The sequence below is a fragment of the Salvia splendens genome, chromosome 1, assembly GCF_004379255.2.
Source record: "Salvia splendens isolate huo1 chromosome 1, SspV2, whole genome shotgun sequence".
Taxonomy (NCBI): domain Eukaryota; kingdom Viridiplantae; phylum Streptophyta; class Magnoliopsida; order Lamiales; family Lamiaceae; genus Salvia; species Salvia splendens.
The window spans coordinates 30,333,205-30,344,759 of NC_056032.1; the positions used below are offsets into that span (position 1 = coordinate 30,333,205).

The 11,555-nt window shown below is 37.7% G+C and overlaps 1 long non-coding RNA gene across 1 annotated transcript; it reads right to left on the reverse strand.

The window, feature by feature from the left end:
* Positions 1–9,702: 9,702 nt before the first annotated feature.
* Positions 9,703–10,611, reverse strand: LOC121798007. The gene is made up of 2 exons (XR_006049997.1): positions 10,184–10,611; positions 9,703–9,990 (listed from the first exon to the last, which is right to left on the reverse strand). It is a non-coding gene; the product is annotated as an uncharacterized LOC121798007 (long non-coding RNA).
* Positions 10,612–11,555: the final 944 nt, after the last annotated feature.

The following is an 11,555-nucleotide window of genomic DNA, read 5'->3' on the forward strand; positions in this document are numbered from 1 at the left end:
ATACTCCGCCATGACTTCGAGCCTAGTCTCTTGGTCGCTTGGCGCGGGCGGCTCGTTCTCCGTGAGGAAGTTGGCGACGCCCAATGTTGTCAAATAGAACAACATCTTTTGATACCACCGCTTGAAGTCAGATCCTCCAAACTTTGGTGGGTTCTCGGCAGGTGGCATCATTCTTGGTGCCAAAGGTGCCGCAGTTGGTCCTTGGAAGGAACCAATTCCGTTGCCCCCGAAGGAGCCAACAACATGGTTGGGCATAGAGCCCCCACCATTCATGTTGGGCATAGAGCCCGCCATGGTCGTACCAGCCCCGAAGGGACTAGCACCCGCATGAGACCCGAAGGTCCCAGCATTCGTGTGAGACCCGAAGGCCCCAGCACTCGATCCGTTAAAGGACAAGAAGGAACCACTAAAAGTGGAACCAACCGAACCACCAAAGGTGGAACCAGTGGACGCCCCGAAAGGGTTGTCCCAAACCCAAGGGACAGAGGATGAAGCGGCTGGGAAGCCGGGAGTTGGCATCATCGAGGGAATCGATGAAGTGTTGACCGGTCCAGTGGTCGCCATGGTGGAGGGAATGGCGGCGGTGGCGTTGGCAGCAGCGGTGTTGGATTCCGTCGACATCTCCAGCAAAAGGTGTTAATGTTTCGGAAGTTTTAGTTCAGTTTAGAAGTCCAAATTCCTTCAAAGGCAAGTTATCTCGTCTTGCGATTGTTGGTTTCTGGGATTACAAGATAACAAAACCGGGCGTAATACAACCCAAAAGAAAGAAAAGGAGAAACTGAACTAAAGAAATTACAATAGAAATCGAAACAACTAAACCAGTATGAAAGCCGAGTCGAGGAGGCCTCTTCCCGCAAGACGAGATACGCCCCGGTAGTGCTCTTCGGTTTGGCGTGTCGTCCCCAAAGGTAAAACGGCTACGTCTCTATTGATGCAGCACCGCAATCAGTAGAGCTCCGGCGAACTGGATGAAGGAGAGGGCAGAGCTTCGACAGAAGGACAATGCAGAGAGAGGGAGAGAGCTTATGCAGATGCTTGTAGATGTGTGTGTCCTAATGCAGTGGTATGGCTAGCCTATTTATAGGCCAACCACCATGCAGGGTCAACCAGCCATTGAAGGCTCATCATGGCAAAAACGTAACCGACGTCGGTTACAGGCGTGTGGCTGGAATGTGCCACCCGTGTGTGGAGCGTGTGGATTTCTCACGTGGCAACCGTGACTGTGCCTCGCTTGACGACGTGTCAAGCCACTTGGATTGCTGACTCGGCGGTGGTCCAAAAAGAATAGTTTGGGCCAAGCACCAAGCCCAAAGACCACCCAAAGACCAATTGCCAAGATCCAAGTCCAAGTCCAAGTCCAAGTCCAAGATCAAGATCGAGATCGGGCCCGAGGCCCGCGACCGCGAACACGAGCACGAGCACGAGCACGAGCACGAGCACGTGCACCGGGCACGGGCAGGCGGGCGGCGGCGGCGGCGCGCGCGTGTGCGCGCGTGTGGGCTCTTTCACCCATCTTGGTCCACTATAATTATTAAGTAACATAAAGTCACTTAATTTATACACATTAAAGATGTGTTAATCCTTCAATGTGGGATACTTAACACTAGTTAATTATTCCCTAAGCTCCATCTCCAAGCTTTAATTAAAAGCTAATTATGCCCAACTTTAATCCACTATTTCTCACTCACCGGAAATCGGATTTGAGAAAGTGAATATACTACATTTACCTACGTAAAATATAGATCGACGCTATGTCATTTAATTTCACAAAATTAAATGTCTCGTCACATTTATTATTTGGTCAAAATCCATTGACCGGGCATATTTAATCCATGATTTTTACAAGAACTTATTTCATGTGTTTAATATTCATGTGCTTACCCTTAGCCATACAATTCCTACCTTGCTATACTACTTTCAAGTAGTTGAAGTACTAAAAGTTAGTGAATCATAGAGCCGGACTTATTTTTGAGAATTTGCTCTCCAAGAGATCCATCATTCCATTCCATAATCATCCATCACTTAGAGTTTGGAGCAAAGACAAGAAGAGAAGGTCGAAGACTTCAAGATTCATCCATTGGGTTTTATCTTTATTGCTTTTAATGTTTTCATACTTGATATTTGATAATGGATTTTGTTACATCGTCTATAGTTGACTAATTTGCTGAATTTTAGGGATTTGAAAGTAACTATTTATATTTATTTGATTCCTATTTTGATATCCACGACTTAAATTAACTTCGTTCAATTATAATGCTTCGAGTTGCGGGACACAACTTATATGATTTAATGGCATGTGTGAGAATCGAAAGAGGATCCATGTGTTAGATTAGAACTGATGAAACTATAGTTAATATCCAACAAAGGTAAACCTAAGAGTGAAGGCTTTTTAAAGGTCTAATTAATCTATTTGAAGTTATTGAGTAAGACTAACAATCTTAATGCTAGTAATCAACGATGTACGGTCAATGCCGGTAATTAAGCGGCTCACCCTAGTAACCCTGAAGCCGTTGTTTGGATATCTTAATTGTGTTTCAATTCAACTAAAGTAATGAAATATTATCCCTGGAATTTCCTTGTTTTCGCTATTTTCTCAATCAATCTGCTTACTGCTTTCATTTAATTGCTCTGTTTACTTGTTTAATTGCTTTACTTAGTAAAAAATCCAACCAAATCCCGTTTCTCCAAATAGTATATGAGGACGAGTATGTGGTAGAAAATTTGTAGAACTATTCCCTGTGTTCGATACCGTGTGCTTATTTTGGCTATACTAGATCTACCATTTGTACTTGCAACTATTTTTAGAGCTAATTAATTGTGCATCGTCACATCAAGTTCTTTAGCCCACCACCACTTCGAGTCAGTCCCAAATGTACATGTTGGTCACGACTATTATCTACATGCCACCACTACAAGACGTTTGAGCTTTTAATGAAAACACCAATGTTATAGACTAAACATAAAGACTAGTCTGTCAGGAGAGAGAACCCATTTAGTTTATAATAAACCACACTAATTGCTCTCACAATTGATGTGGGACATTGAGTTCGTAACCACATGCCTAAGAGCATCTCCAACAATTTATACTAAACTCAAACTCATTTTAGTATAAATGTCACATCAAATATGATTTTACTCCAATCATTTATACTACACTCAAACTTAAAAGAATATTCTCTATATTATGCCTTTTTTATTCACAAAATTTGAAAAACTTTTCGGTTTGAGTTTAGTGTAAACCTAAAGATATGAATTTTTTTCCCTAAAACCAAAAATGAGATTGGTTTCGGAGTACTATTGGAGCTAATTACATATCCTATTTTAGGTTTTAGTGTACCATTGGAGATGGTCTAAGAGACTTATGCACTAAAATCAACATAAAAAAGTTAACTACCGAAGACACTGAGTAACATGGGATAGCGGATTCTAATTCGAATCATCGATCCCATTTCTTCAACAGGCGATTTCAGCCTTTTCGGTATGGTGCTATGAGTTTTATTATCCGGTGATCTTGCGACTGTTGGGAATCGAAATGAACTATAGCCATTGGTGCATTTAGTCGAGCATGTGTATGGTGACACTCCCATAATCAACGAGTAGTTGTTGGAGTATGAGCCACAATAGTGATTTGCATGAATGATCAATAGGTGGTGGAGATGGTGCTACGCAGCAATACCAAATGCCATGTTTAATATGTGATGAAGGATTTAGCAGTTATATAGGTATGAGTTTGGGATTCAAATGGTGGAATATATCTGAATATTGAAAGAACTAGTATTTGGTTTAGTGCTGAATTTTGTATGTCCACGCACCTTACAAAAATAACACTCATTAATTTCTAGAGGGTAAAGGGTCGAAAATGTCCATTTGTTTGGGACGTTTACATAAAAATATTGTTTCAAATTCTGGGTTAAGAGCATCCACAACCGTGCTCTTGCCAGCGAGCACGATTGTGGGCCCGGACCCACTTTTTCTGCATGCTCTCTGGCAAGAGCACAACACCCACAGCTGTGCTCTTCCGCAAGGACGAGCACTATTCAATTTAAAATTCAATTAAACAAAAACATTTTCATAATATTAAAATTCATTAAAAAAACCTAAATAATATTACAAATGACAAATAAAATAAAAACGACATAATTAAAATCCTAAAAATTAAAAATTACATTAAAATACTAAAAATTAAAAATTACATAATTAGACTCCTAAAAATTAAAATTACATAATTAAAATCCTAAAATTTGAGATTGAGAGAGTTGTTTGGTATAGTGTCATTTTTTTGTGTTTGAAATGAGACTATTTATAGATGAAAGTATGAATTTTGGGGTAAAAATAATGAAAAAAATAAATTAAAAATTTGGAAAAAATGGATATATTTTATTAGGAAGTGGGAAAATATATTTTTATTAATTTTGAATTTTTCAGATTTTTTCAATTTTTTTAAAAAAATAATAAAAAATGATAAATCAACGGGCCGATCAGAGCATGCCACGTCGACGCCTCGTGCTCTTGCCGTTGGCACGGACATGCTCGTAGCTAAGAGCTCGTCCTTGCCAGCGGCACGGACGGACGGATGTCGTCCGTCCACCGTTGTGGATGCTCTAACACCCCAAATGATGTCCTATCATTTAAGGCTTTTATCAAAAAACGTACCCATGTTTATTTCCAAAATTAATATGATGTTACTAAATATGATGGTAATTAGAGCATCCACAACCCAGCTCTTAGCTAAGAGCACGGTGTGAGCTTGGTCCCACTTTTATTAATTTTTATTTCCGTGCTCTTAGTTAAGGCACAACACCCACAACTATGCTCTTCCACAAGAGCATGCTCCTCATTATTCATGAGTCCCACTATTTTATTATTCAATTTAAAAACTACAATTACTAAAAATATTTCATTAATAATAAAACATCATTCAAAAACCCAGAAATGGCATTACAAATTCCTAAAAATTTTAATTGCATGATTTAAATCCTAAAAATTAAATGGAGGCAAAGAAGCACAAGGAGTTCTCTAATGATGATGATTTGCGTTAATGCAAAGAACCGACTACTCGTTGCCGAATTTCGCCCAAATACGTTTGATTAGATCTTCTTGTAGTTGTTAGTGGGCTTTGGTGTTGTGTATCGTTGTTCTCATTTCTATCCTCTCGCACAGTGACAGATGCGCACCTCTTCGCGGGGGAGAGCTTGCGGTTGAGGAGGGGGTAGAGTGGAGCATGTTCAAGTCATTGTTCGATCCGGCCGCACCGAAATATGCATGCCAAATCCATATGCGATAGTTGGCGACCGCCACCACGATGAGTGTCGGGTGGCTGCCTTTGTGGCCGTTTAGGTATGCTCCCCTCCAAGTCGATGGATAATTCTTCCACTTTCAATGCATGCATTCTATGCTGCAAACCATGCCGAGAAAGTCGTGACGTGCTTCATGAAGACAAAGCAAATTTTGGCAATCATAGTAGTTGATAGCTTGGCGAACGCTGGTGCAAAACTTCTTGAGTCATTCGAGTCCAGTGCTTTCCCCCACATGCAAATACCCGTCGAACATATCTAACATTTTCCCGGTAGCAAGCTGTCGGATGGCGGACGTACACTTCTGCAAAGCCGTGAGACTTGGATGGCTGGTTCCGTCTGGTTCCGTCTGGTCGTTCCTGGAAGTATTCATCACGGACGCTCAATGTATTTACGATGCGCATAAATAAGTGTTTGTGCATGCGAAAATGGAATCCAATTTTCGTGGGATCCCTCCCGATCACGATGGAAGTAGCGTCTGCCACTGGCTCTTCTTCGTTGCGCAGGGGGTGGGGAGGCGGCGTAGTATTGTTGATAATACTCTCTTTCTTCTTGCTTTGCTTCCTAACTCAACCGATTATGTTTATTCAGATTCATTTTGTGAATTGATGTAAAATAATTGAACGAAGAAGTATGAGTGAGAGATAGTTTGGTATGATGTAAAAAAATGGGTGATGAATGGGGTATTTATAGTTAATTTGGATGAATCCAGTTTAAGAAATGAAAAAAAATTGAAAAAATGTCATAAAATAGCTCTATTTTAGGAGGTATGAAAGAATATTTTTAATTTTTTATGAATTTAAAAAAATGCATTAAAAGGACGTCCATTCGTGGAGGGGCGAGTGGGCGTCACCGCCAGCCCATGTCGCGCCATGTGGGCTGGTGCATCATGCCACTGCGGAGGCCGCTCGCACGTGGCAGCGAGCAAGCTCGTGCCGTGCTGACAACACTGACAGTGCTCTCCCTGACAGCGGCGTTGTGGATGCTCTTAATTAAACCGTGGGACATTTTTTTATAAACACCCTAAACAATGGATATTTTCGACCCTAATAGTTATAGATGGTCTATTAGTTATTATCTCAGGAATTATTTTTTTATAAATATTAATTTTATATTACCATATTATATTGGTTTATTTATATATTGAACATTATTATTGTTATTCATATGTTATATTCTATCTCCAACCAGTTTGTACATTTTGCTATGATTAATTTTTTTTACCCTTTTCCTCTTTAGTGTCGGAAATTTTGAAAAAAAAGTTGTTTACATTTATAAAATACGTCTCTTTGTAATCCAAGACCAAATGGACCTGTAGCATTTTAATTGAGCCATAAAAATTAGGTCTGGTAACTTTTTTTGCGTCTCTATAAATAAAACTAAATGGGCACGTTTCTAAACCAGAGTTCCAAACGTAAAAAGATACTCCCTCCGTTCCTTGTTAATAGATGCATTTCTTTTCGGCACGGAGTTTAAGAATAGTGTGTTAAATGGATGATGAAAAAAGTAAGAGAGAGTAAAGTAAGAGAATAAAGTAAAAAGAAGAATTACTTTTTGCTAAAAAGAGAAATGACTCAATTACCTTGGCACTTCCAAAAATAGAAAAATGACTCTATTAACATGGAACGGAGGGAGTACTATAACAAGGTACAGAAAAAGTACTCTCTTCGTCCCTCTTTAGTATATGCGTTTCTTTTTGGCACGAGATTTTAGAAAAATTGTTTTAAACGAGTTAAGTAAAATGAGAATAAAATGAAAAGGAAAAAGATAGAAAAATGAAGAGAGGGTAAAGTAATAGAGAGTAACTACTTTTATTAAATTTGCGAACAAAAAACTACTATATGTTCCCTCCATGAATTAATTTTATTAAAATTGCAAACAAAAAACTACTATATGTTCCCTCCATGAATTAATTTGCAAACAAATTACAAACATGGGTGCACTATTGTCAATAAGTGAAATCTTGTCAAAAATCAAAACAAATCTAAGCCCTTGGATCCTTACATTGGAGGGTTGTGATAATAATATCCGAGCTACATTATTACACTAAAAGTGTTACATTATTAGCCGAGCTACATTATTAGACTATACAATCTACATTATTAGACTAAAACGCGTTACATTATTAGCCGAGATACATTATTAGACTACACAATCTACATTATTAGATGACACGTGACATTAATTTAATGGTTACATCACAAGATCCAATGACTGAGATTTGCTTTGATTTTTGACAGAATTTCACTTATTGATTTGATCACATCCCTACAAACATTTTCTCAAGAATACGAACTAGATATGATTAGTCCCTTCGGCAAAAAAAATAAAAATATTTGGGACGGCATGGAAATTAATGATTGGTAAAACTAAAAGAGATAGCAAGAGTTAAAATAGTGTTATTGGATAGTGATACCCACATTGTTATTAGTGTTTAATGGTGGACCATGTGGTATAAGTTGTACATAAATTGATGTATATGGATAATGAGTTTGTGAGAACTTTTCATAAATGGAAATGTGATATTTTTATGAAATGGACAAAAAAGAAAAATATCCTTATTTTTATGGGACGGAGAGAGAATAATAATTATTTAATATTACTTATGGGACAGAGAGAGAAAAATATCCTTGCCTCCGCCTCTCTGGCCCCTTACCGGAGTCTCATCGCGTCCTTGTACTGGCGCCGATGACGAGGGCTGTACAAGGAGCTCCCACCGCCCCAAACTCAAACGCAAACCCATATGCTAGAATGTGAAAGTATCAAAATCAGCCAGAGATAGGGTGGGTAGGATGGTGGGTGCAGTAGTATCCGTGCGCGGATTGTTGACCTCGTCCATGTTGGGCCAGTACTCCCCATACTGCGATTGGGTATGACCCACAGTCATCTGAGATGAGGGGCAACCCACGTCTGGGATGGAGGGTCACTTCACTTCTGGGATGCGTGGGGAGGGGCACCCCACATATGGGGTGGCACTCCACGTCGGGGATGGTTGGGGGAGGGGAGCACTCCACAGCTGGGATGGAGGGGGAGCATGACCATACCAATAACTCCCATAGCCAGCGGTTGCCCCCGCGTCGACGGCAAGGTTACTGGTGCTGGTGCTCGCGGCACCAGACCCGCTACTGTAGTACCCGCTGCTCGGGTACTCAGATTCTCCAGTGCAGGGGGAATCACTGTCGTGGCTTTGCATTTTGAGAAAAAAATTCTAGAGAGATGAAAATATAGTTGTGGAATTGTAGTGTGGATGTGGATGTGTGAAGTAAAAAATGAGAGGAATAGGGTGTATTTATAGAAATAAATTAAGAAAAATAAAAATAAAACATCGGACCGGCGCTGCCGCGGCAGTCTCGCGACCCGCAGTAGGCCGCCGCGGCTGCGCTGCGACCTCCGCCGCCATCGCCCCATCTTCGCCGCCTTCGCGGCTCTTCTACCACCGTCTCGACTCCCTTCCGGCTGCGGCGTCCTTGTTGTGGACACTCTAACACTACTTTAACTAATATTCTTATATTCTCTTTTACTTTATCAATTATACATTAATTCACGTATTATTTCAAATGCACATATTTTTATGGAACGTCGAATATATAATATTTGTAGAATTGATCAAATAATTAGTACTGAAATTTAATAATAATGTAAATATATCCTACAATATCAGAGTAGTACATAGTTTTAGTAAAACACTATTTATTTTTTAAATCTAATTTGAATCATTTCATTATTTTATTATATAACTGAATTTTATTGTACATTTTTTCTGATTAAAAATGTTTAGCAAAATTATCGACAGAATTTTGTAAAAATCCGATTGTAAAATTTTTGATTATGGATGTATGAAAAGAATAATGATAATATGTAATGTATTTGGTGTTATAATGTTTGGTCGTCGGTGAAGAATATTATTAGTAGCAGTTTGATAGTGTCATTGTCACTTTTAGTAACTTGTGTGCATTATTGTACAATAAATTCTATCATCACAAAATAAAAATAAATAAATAAAAATACAGTACATAGTTACTACCAAAACAAACATTTGCATCCACGTCCGAGTGTGATTAGCGTTGATGCAACAAACCAATAACAATGATATGCACTCTTTCCTTTTTTATCCGTCTTATAAAGTATGCACTTTTTAATTTTGGAAAATATTTTTTTCCTAATAAGGTGAGACTTGTTCTTCACTAATAATATTTCAATTACTTTTCTTTATGATCTATCTTTTATTTTATTATTATGCATTAAAACTCATATACAACAATACTCTCGTAGGGACGAATGTTGTGGAGTAGTATATTTTATCATTGTATACACGTTACAAATGTTCATAATACATATTAATCTCTATAATTCAAAAGGTCAACATTCAACGTGTATTTTGTGCAATGAAATGAGTACTACTAATTCATAAACTCCAAATTAAAATGTTCGTTATTTAATCAATTCCAGTAAATGGCTTTACAAGTTCGAACATACTCGTACTACACAACTTCAAAATTATTAGTGCCTTTAAATACACTATTAATTCATAATTACATTAGATGAACGCTCGTTAAAAAGAGTACTACTACAATTCATTATTGTCCGAATGGGTAACACAGTTGGTTTCGGAAAGACACAATCGCATGTGTACTAATACAATTCATTGCTCACTCCCAAGGGGGGTCCACCTGCCAGCAGCAGCTCCTGCAAATGCCTTTGTTAATCAATCCAAAAAAAAAAAAAGTCAATATTAGCATGAATAACAAAATACAGTAAATACATTCAATAACTAAACTGCACAACTAATTAAGACCACATTGAATACCAAACTTAATTTGTGTGGCCACAGTTAATCTTGGCTCTAATGCATACAACCTCCCACCAGTAAAATAATGCATACAACCTACCTTCGTATATCCTATCAGACTACAAAATCATGTTTTATGGTCAATGTACATTAGATTCGAGTAGGGAAAAGAAACCATGAAACTCTGGATGGATAGCGCCAATGAGGACCGAGAATCGAAATTGGTGGTGGCGCTATCCCTCCTGAGCTTTACGGACTCTCCATACTTGATGGCGCCGTACTTCAAAAAATTAAAACTGTATGCATGAAATTGGAGAAATCACAAGCCAATATGAGTGTGTTTGTGGTGAAGGAAAGGGGATTATATGTGATTGTGTGGTGAGGGAGAGAATAATGACTAATGAGAATGGTGGGTGTATTTATAGTAATTTTGTAGCATGCGTGGAAGGACGATGTAATTTTATAGTACTAATAATATTTTCGATATTTTATTTTATTTTATTCAAAAAAATAGATACTATAAATCAAAGGTCCCAGCCGACTACGTACGTTTCTTTTCATCGAATTTTGTAAATTGCAAGTTTTCCTGCTCGAAAAATGGCTACTATTTATTCAACAACACATGCACATATTTTGACTTTATGTAATGGTTGAGTTCGTATTGATTTTTTAATTATTCTATTATAAATGAGTTGTTTTTTTATTGTAAAAACTAGAATTTATTTTTTCATATTTTATTCTCTTTATATTTATTTATTTTATTATCTCGTTTATTTTCTAACTCTATTTATTTCATTAAAACACCATGAATTTTAAAGTTCAAAAGAAACATTTCAATTACTCCTTCCTTCTGTCCTTAACAATAGTATTATTTTTTGAATTTGGTTTATCCTATAAAATTAGCCAACTTTAATTTTGGTAAGATATTCTTTTTTATGAGGTGGATTTTAATTTTTGACTAACAATATTATACTACATAATTACTTTTTATTTCTATCTCTCTTCGATTCGACTATATTAATTTTGATACAAAATTAATATTATTTTTGAAATTCCTTTTTTTTATAGGACGGATAAAACATAATGTACTACTAGGGCTGACAAATCGTGAGGATTGGGTCGTTATTGGGTTGACCCGATAACGACCCAACCCAATAAGGCCTAACCCGAATCCGACCTGCTACCTTCAAATCCGAACAAGACCCGCACCAGACACAAACCCGTTAATGACACGATATAATATGGGTTGACCCGACACGATAACGACCCGAACCTGATATCACACGATTAAAACCTGATATTACACGGTTAAACCTTATTTTTCAACCTAATTTACACAATTAAAATCCTTTTTATACCATTTAAACCTTAATTTACAAGAATTAAAAGAATAATACTACAAAAATAATACTCCTATTTTTGTCGAAAATTGTCAGCCCTAGCCCTATGTACTACTACAAAAATAATACTCC